General features: G+C 47.3%; 1 protein-coding gene across 6 annotated transcripts in view; it reads right to left on the reverse strand.

Annotated features, from left to right (window-relative positions):
* The window catches only part of LOC118431843 (A disintegrin and metalloproteinase with thrombospondin motifs 6-like), a 40,729-nt gene that overhangs the window by 10,388 nt on the left and 19,350 nt on the right, over positions 1 to 10,991 (reverse strand). For 2 of the 6 annotated variants that reach the window (XM_035843241.1, XM_035843236.1), the window contains exon 1: positions 10,898 to 10,991. The exons of 2 other annotated variants lie outside the window; for them this stretch is intronic. The gene's annotated coding sequence lies outside the window, so the exon portion shown is untranslated. Of the gene's footprint in view, positions 1 to 86; positions 539 to 3,739; positions 4,025 to 10,897 lie in introns of those variants that run through there. 2 more of the 6 variants (XM_035843237.1, XM_035843240.1) reach the window with 2 other exon arrangements.

Below are 10,991 nucleotides of genomic sequence, written 5' to 3' on the forward strand. Positions count from 1 at the left end.
CAAACTCCCCGTCATTGCATCATACAGAAATAGTTGACGCACAGGACACGGAACCCAATGTTAGCGCTACCACAGAAAGGCAATACCTCGTATTAAAGGTCCAGGATGACAATCGTCGTAAGACTGGTACGGTTTACATCAGAAAAACTGGGAGCAGCAACAATCTTCAGTTGGCCAAAATACGGAAAAGGTTTAGGTGGATCCCAGCTTGTCGCCGGTCGGCTCTGTCGTTCCCTCGTTGAAGCCCTACGCACAAGAAAGACGTTCGATGAATTTGGCCGCGTCTTAAAAGGCCTTCCAAAAATCCTATCCACTTGATGACTCATAGAAATCAGCACCCCTGAAGTCATGTTCTTAACATCCGAAGTCTTATCTATTGTTTAATCTGTCGCGTCTGGACGCTAAGGTGTTCTCGATGGCCCCTTCCTTTAGTCTAAGACTGACCAGCGACGTCTTGACAACTTGGGTTAAACATGCGTGTTATACAGTTGAGTCATTAGGTCGGTACCTTGGACTGATTCGTGCTAAGGGTTTTCGCCTTGTGTCGTGCCTGGCGCTGCTTACCGCTGTCCAACAGCTGCACAGAGAGAAGAAACCCTGACTAGATCAATCTTTGTCCTTGTTCTTGCTAGCTACCGCCTTCAGTCTGTGCTTCAAACAGCTGTTCAGACCAATGGGACCTGACACTAAGCCCTAGTTACTGTTGAATCAGAATGTCGGTACCTTGGACGAATTTGGTCGATTGAAGCCTCATGCCGTCCTGCTTACTGCTTGCTAACAGTGGCAAAGAGACGAGAACCACAAAACAAAACAACAAGCCCGCCTGAATAGAGTCTTCCCTACTTCTGCCATCAGTCTGTGTTTCAAACAGCTGTGCGGACACAATGGGACCTGACACTAAGCCCTAGTTACTGTCAAATCTGAACGTCGGTACCTTGGACGGATTTGCTCAGCGATCGAAGCTTGTTCCCCCTCATACCGCACTGCTTTCCGCTTACTAGTAACAGCTGCATAGTCTAGAGGTGGGAAACTCGCAACAAGGTCGCCAGACTAGAGTCTTCTTTGCTACTGCTTTCAGTCTATATTTCAAATGGCTGTACAGAATCAAATGGACCTGATCTCAAGCCCGAGTTGCGCTATTGAATAAAAAAAAATCGGTATTATGACAACTATGTGTTCGCAGCTTTTTCTGACTCCTAGTGCTGTCCAGAAATAGAGAGCCCTTCTTGACCCTTCCTAACTTCTAAGACCAGTACAGGACTTATGACGTTGCATAGAAGCAAAACACTTTGGCCAGTGCGACTAGTCCCACCGATTCCCGTCTGCTGTTAATGTGTTACATCTAAGTCCCAAACAGCTGTCAGAAATAAAGGCAAAATAGCACTAAGACCTCATTGGCACTTTCTTACTCCTGGCTCCAGGACAAGTTTAAGACGTCGCACAGAAGCAAAGAGTGACAGTCTTAGCGAGTGCGAACAAGGATCGGCCGACCAGAGCCTCCCTAACGCGCCCCAGGTGGGGTACACGCACAGTCTAGCCTGGATGCCAGACCCGCGGCCCTTTTTGTGTTTCTCAAGGTCTAACTCGAGTTAGCCTGGAGTCCAGCCTTGTTCGCTTCGTTCCGCTCCTGAAGGTCGCTACTCGACTCGCCAACAACTTGTTGGTTAGTAGCGACATTCGGGAGCGGAACAAATCGAACAAGGCTGGACTCCAGGCTAACTCAAGGGGCCTGTTATATATGTTGTAGAATTACCCTGGGAGCATGTTCACCCTAGAGCGGGGGAAATAGGCCTGTGTAGCCCCTGGAAGCAGTCCGGCATCCAGGCTTGGCACGGCGGTACGGTGGCGCCACGCAGGACGTCCTGCAGGTCGGAACGGCGGTTGGGCGTGACCACCTGTTAGCGTGGAGGACACGGAGTAAAACGCTTCATCTCCCAGACACGGACTCCAAGCAGATGTGTAGTTCTGCTTGGTTTACACGTGTTTATAGCACTTTGTACGTTGCTTGAGTCTGCAACAGGCGACCACGGAAAACGGGTCTGCTCCAGTAATACTCAGGGTGTTCTCCCAACTTTTCGATTTTGAGATATCGGACGACGTTCGTAGGTCACGCAGCTCCGTTAAATGTAAAGGCGTGCCCCTCGTCGATTTTGTGACAGGGGGTTTACACAGGTCTCCAGTACGGAGCTCCAAAGGCAAGGAGAATCAGCTAAAAAGACGAACCACTAGTCAGACCCTACACCTACTTGCCTTGGAGATTGTCTTCGCCATATTCCCTGCTACAGCAGACCGGCTGGCCTTCTGTGTTCCCGGGACAGTAGTACTAAATCCGCGGGACTATCTGAACTGTCACGCCGCTGACGGGTTCCAGAGCCTCCGCCGCCGCCGCGCCCGAGATACGAGACTGCGGACAGGAAAACGTCGTCGGCTTAAAGGGTCTCGGCGACGTTGCCTTTCCCGGCCACCCTGACGGCTCAGGTAAACATGTAACACCGTTTCCGCGTCAAATTTGGCTGACTAACTCCCTGCAGCGGCGAGATGACCTGGTAAATTGCGAGCCTTGTCTACAGGAGGTCTGGCAAACCTGTAGGTCTGAGCGTAGGGCGTCTCCTTCTGTCATACACAGGTGGCGTCGAACAGCCCAGTGGGTAGGCTGGCGGACATGAGAGCGATAGGTCGTGGGTTCGATCCCTAGACGTCGTGTTCTTTGGGAAATACTCTCCAAGCAGAGGTTAGGCTTACCCTTCGGCTGTTTTTGTTTTTCACGTTTTTAAGGGCTTTCTATTCTTGACGTAAAAAAAAACAAACAGCCGGAGCCTAACCTCTGAACTTCGGTTGGGGAGGTAAAAAGCGGTGGCAGAAGGTAGATGGGCTCCGCCTTCCAATACCGTGACTCCCGATAGTGGACAACCCAGGCACTGGCTTACGGCTTCAAAAGATATAGGAACTTAACTTTTAGTTTTACCACATACAGACAGTCCAGGACACTTGAGTAATACCAATGTACAATACCAATTACCAATACCAATTATACTGACAGAGCTGCCGTTTTGGTATGCTGTCAAACTTGTCATGAAAATGGAAACTAAAATAAGAAAATATGTTAGAAATTCGTTCATTCAAACTTGCAATGTCATACGTACAACGTGGGAAGCCCGTAGGGTATGTGTAGATGTCACAACGTGTAAAAGCCACAGATCGGTAGAGAAAAGACGATGTCACAGTTCGCTAGCGTTACAAAGACCAGATCAAATAAACCAAAGGGCATGACCAGTCAAGTAAACCTCCCAACGATTCCATATATCATGAAGTATTACAAGAGCAACTTAAGGGTATTCGTTGGGCAATCGTGGGAGATAAGTGTCTTAAACAAACGTTTGACTGTCTTGCGACGAAAAAAGGTTACCGTAGATGATTTTCATCCGTTGTTTTTGTCTGAACCTCGCTGAAAGTCTGACGACCAAAAAAAGTCGTAGGACGAATGTGGCTTCGTAGCGGCAGGCAGACTCTTGGTACATACATAATTGCGTATGAGAAAACGTCGTCGGGTCAATCATTAAACAGTGACGTTACGTCAACAGCTCGGCGGCAGGTGAAACACTTGTACGTCAGGTAAAACAACAACACACCTTTCGGAGCGGCGGCGTTCCCAATGCACATAGACACGCCCACCGTTCAAGAGCGTTATTCCAAAAGGTGCACAAAACACATGTAGCCTATCTATAGCCTACATATTTACCTGTAAGCCTTGTTTCTTGTACGTGAGACCCGGAGCGACACGATCCGTGCGTTAGAGTGGAGTAGAAGCCGTGTAGTGAGGGTTATAAGAACGACACACACTTCACACAGGAAGTCTACTTCCGGTCTTCACCGCTCCCTGCCTGGTAATCAAACACCAGCATTACTAACGACCGGTCGTGTCATCGGGAGTGACGACAGGACAGGACAGATAGGTCTTCGCGCTTCAGCGGTCCTCTGGCACCGACCTCCGCCCTCCGTGGCGCGGTGAGTGACCCCGCTTCTGGATCAGAGGGTCGCGAGTGCCAGTCCCGGCTACAACTTGTCACTCAGTCAGCATGCATGGGACTGGAGGCCTTCACGCTTTTGCGATCGACGGGCACCGACCTATCTACTCCGTAGCGCGGTTAGCGACCCCTATTTGGGACCAGAGGGTCGCGAGTTCCAGTCCCGGCTACAATTTGTCACTCAGTCAGCATGTATGGGACTGGAGGCCTTCACGCTTTTGCGATCGACGGGCACCGACCTATCTACTCCGTAGCGCGGTTAGCGACCCCTATTTGGGACCAGAGGGTCGCGAGTTCCAGTCCCGGCTACAATTTGTCACTCAGTCAGCATGCACGTGCATGGGACTGGAGGCCTTCACGCTTCTGCGATCGACGGTACTACATCGACGGGCACCGACCTTCAATGCCTACTCCGTAGCGCGGTGAGCGAACCCGCTTTTGGATCGGAGGGTCGCGAGTTCGAGTCCCTGCTACAATTTATCACTCACTCAGCATGCATGGGACGGGAGGCCTTCACGCTTCTGCGATCGACGGGCACCGACCTCCGTCCTCCGTGGCGCGGATAGCGACCCCTCTTCGGGATCGAAGGGTCGCGAGTTCGAGTCCCGGCTACAATTTGTCATTCACTCGGCTTGCATGGGACTGGAGGTCTTTACGGTTCCGCAGTCGACGGACATCAACATCCTTACTCCGTAGCGCGGTTAGCGACCTAGCTTTGGGATCCGAGGGTCGCGAGTTCTAGTCCCAGTCGTGACGAGTCGGGCTTGCATGTGAGTGGGAAAGGATGCAGTCCTTGATAGGCCGGAACGTTAAGCTGCGGCTCGCCGTTCGTGGCACATATCGGCTGTCGCTCCTGTCAGAACCAGTTGAAGATTAGCTCTTCTCGGCGCGCTAAACAGGAGCGGGGTCCGTTACACTTCAGCTCGGGGCGAGCAGGTGGTTCCCCCGGGGCCTCGCGACCGGGCAACCCGCCAACTTCGCAAGGCTCCTGGCACGCACGGTGGGAAACTAACAGACTAACTACGCTGGCTGTAAAGATGAATTGCCAGGGTCTTTTGGCCACCATAGGAAAAATGTTACCCTTACAGGGAGCACACTCTCCTGGCCAAGTATTCACAAGAAGTTATGGTCTAATATTCTACTGTCCGTAACTCCTTAGAAAGGCTTACTGAGCTAACGAGGCATGTCAGGACTCCGCTTTCTCGGAAACTGTCGGAACTACAAACATGCCGGTAACGCGAGGACCCTCGGCCCCGCAGAACCATGCACCCTGATTACACGGCTGAGTGCGGCAACAGGTGGGACAAACACGGCCGTACAAACAAGTACTACATACCGGGCCCGGGGAACTGTTAAGACCTCTTTTTGCTGGAGGTTAACAGCTCAAAATTATTAATGACCATCATAAGTAGTAATGACCATACAGAAGACGTAGTTGACCCTTAAATTAAGGGTACACAAACATAAGGGACGCAAACCGATCCACTGGGCCACGCTCGCTCGCGGCCCAGAATCTTGAAATGAACGGACCTGGAACTGTTAAGACCCTTTAACACTGGCAGACACTCACTATTACCATCCTTCGGCTAACCCTCATCACCCAACTTGTCAAGGTCACCGAGCTGTCAAGGTCGTGGTCTGTAAACGAACTAATACTTCATACAGCAGGTAGGAAAACAGACGTCTCAGACTTTGCCCCTTGCTAGGAAGACACAACATACAATATTCTCTTCCCGACATAAGAACCTTCTCGGCTAAAGTGAGCCATGATAAAACCATGGAGGTTAGAAATATAATGGGAACTTCATAATCTACCTAAGCTTGAAATTAGAACATTTGAAGCACATTTTGTTCAAACCGGTTTGTATCAAGAAATATGCACGAATCATATTAACACTGTCCTGAGGCAAAGATGTCGTTACGTTTTGTGTATTTTGTTGTCTTTTGAATCCGACTTTTCGTTCCAGTAAATCTGCCCGATCGAGCGGGTGCCGGTTTGGAAATGTGACCTTAGTGAATGTCAAACACGGCGTTGCTACATTTAGATGCTGTAAAGAAAGCCTGAAGTCAAGTTGACACTTTCTCTGCTACACACTGGCAGTGATGACGCATTTTATAGCAGCCGTGACGTTTTTATTGACGTCATCACTAAAAGCGCAATTAGCCTAAAATGACAATGGGGACAAAAAAGGAACAAATAGGAACAAGACAAGAGTGTCGCATGCCCGCGGAGCTGGGTGTTGGTGTTACGCCGCAGGGCCACTGTGCAAGTTGATTCATACAAACGTCTTGTTGATCAGATCTGTTAAAGCGAAATAAAACAAAAGAGCAATAACAACTTTCACAACAACCCTTTTGTTAAAAAAGTTGCCTGTACACCTGTAACGTATGTTTAGGGGTGGCGCCCACCACCATTTGTGTAGCCCTTGGGCCACACATTTGTGCAAGCTACTACAGTAGGGGCTAGTCCGCTGGTAGTGATGTGTGTTCTTTCTAACTAGTGCTGCGATCTAAGCAGAGAAAGCCACATATACCATTTTTAAAGTCCTTGGTATGACTCGGCCGGGGATCGAACTCATGACCTACCGAATGTAAGGCAAACACTCTCCCCACTAGGCTCGGTCATCGTACCGGCATATGCCTTTCTGTACACATGGCTAAACCGATATAAGAATTATATGATAAGGTGCTAAAATAATCGCCTCAAAGGTGGAAAGGTCAAACCGTTCAGCAAGAAAGGTCAGAACAAGAAGGTCAGAAGTTCGTCTACGTCATCGCTGAGCCAATAACGCGTCATCCCCGATCAGATAACGCGACCCACCTTTTAACGACACTGAAGCCAAAAGGTCACAAAACCATGACTCAAGTCTTTATACGAGGGGCGTGCAATAAGAAATGCCCCTGACCCATTCCCCATAGCAGGAGATTAATGAAACTTGGCACAGTTATTAGTCTTTCTCTTCATAGGAAGCACCCAGAGTTATGCATTTCTCCCATCATTTGATGCAGCTCTGGACACCGTTTTTGTAGGACATCCCAGGTTGGTCCTCCAACAGATGCCTCTTCAATGGCAGAAGAGGGACGACCGAGTCTGGGAGCTGTTTCCACAGACTTCCGACCATGTTTGAATTCAGGATGCCAGCGTTTTACAAGATCATATGATGGGGCATCATCACCATAAGTTTCTTTCATTTCATCAAACGTCTCCTTTGGTGTGCGTCCTTTCAAATACAAAAACCGGATCACTGAGCGACACTCAACTGGCTCCATTTCACACCTGGTCCATTTTACACCTGACTCAGTTCAAACACCAGTAAATCAGAAACCACAATTAGTTCAGAACTGCTTTTTGCAACATAACCCAAGAAGATATGAATCATTACACATACAACATTTCATCTAGATAAAACAACTGGAAGTGGGTCAGGGGCATTTCTTATTGCACGCCCCTCGTAGTCTTAATGTGTGTTTTTTCTTTGTAATCTGGTCTGGCCTGAGCACATAGAAGGACTAAACCTTGTTGTACTTCAATTTTCTTCAGACAGACAACGACAATGTGGCACTGCACTCAAGCTAGCAACATATTTTGTCCTATAGTCTTTTTGCCGAGGCAGTAGCGGCACTGGGTTGTTATCCACTGTGTCTGGAGCATGGTATTGGAAGGCAGAGCTCATCCATCTCCTTCCACTGCCTTTTACCTCCCCAACCGAAGTCAGGTACCCATTTTTACACCTGGGTGGAGTGAGAAAAGTTGAGTCAAGTGCCTTTCCCAAGGGTACAAGATCGGTAGCATGACATGATTCGAACCCAGGACCTCTGGATTCTGGACCAAATACCACGCACTTACACCATACCACCTAAATAAAACCAATGGCATTATATAACGTCCTTCCTAAAACTAATATTCGAATCGATTTTTCGATCGATAAGGTCAAAGGTCACCATAATTGACTTCCACCCAGACACACAAATCAAAGTTCAACTTTCAGGTTAAAAACAAGGCAAACAAGCGTTTTAATCCGTGTGCCATGAAACTGTCATCGGACCCCGAGGGTGCATTACGGGACAGGCATGTTATACTGCGCGAGTAAACACGTGTGTAGATACAATCTGGTGTTTACTCTAAAGTTACACAATTCTGTAGATATAAGCTCCAGCCGAACAGTCACGGTTTGGAACTAGTCTCTAGGCAGATGTACGGTGGATTGAAAGAGAAGAATTTGGTCAAATAGGGACAAATAAGTTGCTATGGGTACTATCCAAGCAGAGGTTAGGCTCCGGCTGTTTTTTAACGTCTTCTAGTCGTTTTTATCGGGCTTTCTATTTTGTCATTTTTCTTGAAGTACGCCAGTCAGTTAGGTTTTGACACAGCAAGATATTAAAAAAAAATAGAAAGCCCGATAAAAACGACTAAAAAAACGTTAAAAAAACAGCCGGAGCCTAACCTCTGCTTGGAGAGTAGCTATGGGATCTCAGTCAGTCTGTTACAGTCTATCCAGCTATCACCGGCCGGACAGTTCACTCAAAGGCCAATTAAATCCTACTAGACTTGTATTCCTAACTTGTCCAAAGACCCTTATTACTATTATATATATGGAACAAACTAGTTTGCACTGCTGGATCATTCACCGACGAAGAGAAGGCCTATGATACTGTAAAGGGTGAACTATTCGCGGGGATTTAGTTTGCTCTTGAAACTATACTGCAGAATTTTACTGATAAGGGAACATATTCGGAATGGTTCAAAGTTTGCGAGAGATTTAAAGTGAAAAAGCGCGAACATGAAACCGCCACGAACATGTCCATATCTTGTTGTAGCTTGTCCCAAACAAGAGCGTTTCTGACTTCAAGGTATGTTTCAGAACTTTCCATCAGTGAGATATTTAAAGTTGTTAACCACTTCTCATGTGTCACCACTTCTGGTTCAAATTCCAACAGGTTACAGGTGTTTTCTGGTGGAAGACCATCATCCTTGCACTAAAGTAACTGTAGCTAAACCAGCTATGGTTACGCCGTGTTCTGGCTATGCCGCGTTAGTGACCGCACGAGAGGCGATTTATTTCTTTTGTCCCCCGCCCTTTAACATGTCACAAACCGGGAAGCGACCGTTAAAAAACACAATGCGTTCGCATGCGATCTCTGTGGCAGGGATGTAACCAAAGTGGCTCAATTCCTCTCGACCAATCGCACGGGTCGCTTCCACTGACGTAGTTGATACGTTAAGCCGTATAGGATATAGCCGGATTGTGACAGTAATTGTGCTTAAGCCAGAGGGTGTATACGTGCATTAGCTGTAGAATGAGACCACCTAAACAAGTGGCTATATTTATACTAGTATCTCAAACTTTGACCCTATTACCCAGTTAAGGGTAACATTCGAAAACGCCTTAGCAAATCGGTACAATCATTTGGAAACATTGCTGACGTCTATCTGATGTATTGTAATTGGCATCGGACGCGTCGGACGCTTTGTAGGAAATGGGATTTGACACTTGGAGAAGTAAACAAGATGCCTGCAGTTTTGTAGTACCTGAATATACAACCACGGCGTCCAATAACTACTCATGTATCAAATTTCAAACAAATCCACCAAAAGGGTATTGAGTTACAGGTACGAACGCACAGGCACAGACAGAAACAGTACCTCCGCCGGGGGTGAACCTCCATCCCGGAGGTAACAAACTAAAACGAAGCGGACGAGTCAGAAGTCGGTAACGCTCACTAACATCTGCTTGGAGAGGAGGGGTGTTACCGACAATTCATCCCCCCAGGCATTTCCTAGACCTTCCCTTCACTTAAAAGGTCATTCCGAGAGCCACGTTTTACGCACATATCCGCCCCACCTACTTCCGGTATCTGCATGATATCGCATCAACTCAAGTGTGTACTTTGTTAATGTACTGGATACTGGATACTGTATTCAGCCCATTACTATCATACGTTAGTTTTTAGGTAGATAATCTTCCTGGACTTCAAGACGTTAAAACAGGACGTAACGTTACCAACTACATACAACAGCTGGTATTCACACAAATCACAGACTATATTACAACTACTAATTTGCATACATAGGTAAGGTCCACTAAAATAATGTTACATACCTCCAGGTAAGGTCCACTAAAATAATGTTACACTCCCCCCTCTACAAGTTGTTACGCTACACACGATACTACTACAGTATAATATGGCCTCTGTTAGTGACTGAACAGAACTGAGAACTAGGTTATCTCTATGCATATCATGATTAACGCCTCGGGCGAAGTCCTGAAGTCTAAAAATACCACACTCCAAACAGTTTTAATACTGACAAGCAAAATGATCAAAATCCTCACCGATTCAGTTTCAGAACAAAACGATTCCCCGACATTGCATTCCTACGTAAGATGTATATAAAAAGTGTCAGAATGTCAAGAAGTGTCGTAGACGTTTTCGACCCCACACAAGGTTATATAACTTATAAACACGTAGATTTTCCGGATTTGACAAAGTTTGTTCATTTGCAGTCTTTGGACCCCTGGGTTTACTTAAGGAAAGTTTCAGATTTCGCCGTAAATAAACTGAACGCCTTGTAGAGTCCCTGAGTGATTGCTCTAGTACAATCAGTGTCTAGAGTTGACGCTGGATACAAAGGGATTGTAACTTAACAATGGAGTATTTAGAATTCCCATCCCTGACCTGAACACACCTATGTTAAGGTTACGCCCATCTTTGGACACCTTTCTACAGGTGTTCCCGGCTTCGCACACCTTTTACACGGACATCTTCTGTCATAAAATTGTGCAAAGGGTCACCAAAAGGATACGAGTTAACTGTACATTTTACGATCCGTAGCTAGACGTAAACAATATATAAAAGAAAACAGCCGAACTGACCTGTGCGGTCTGCCCACTCCACGGGCCGACACAGCGGTGTCCAAACTCCCGTCAATATTTACACAGAGACAACACGGAGCGAGTTAATCACGCA

This window comes from Branchiostoma floridae, chromosome 15 (assembly GCF_000003815.2).
Source record: "Branchiostoma floridae strain S238N-H82 chromosome 15, Bfl_VNyyK, whole genome shotgun sequence".
NCBI lineage: Eukaryota > Metazoa > Chordata > Leptocardii > Amphioxiformes > Branchiostomatidae > Branchiostoma > Branchiostoma floridae.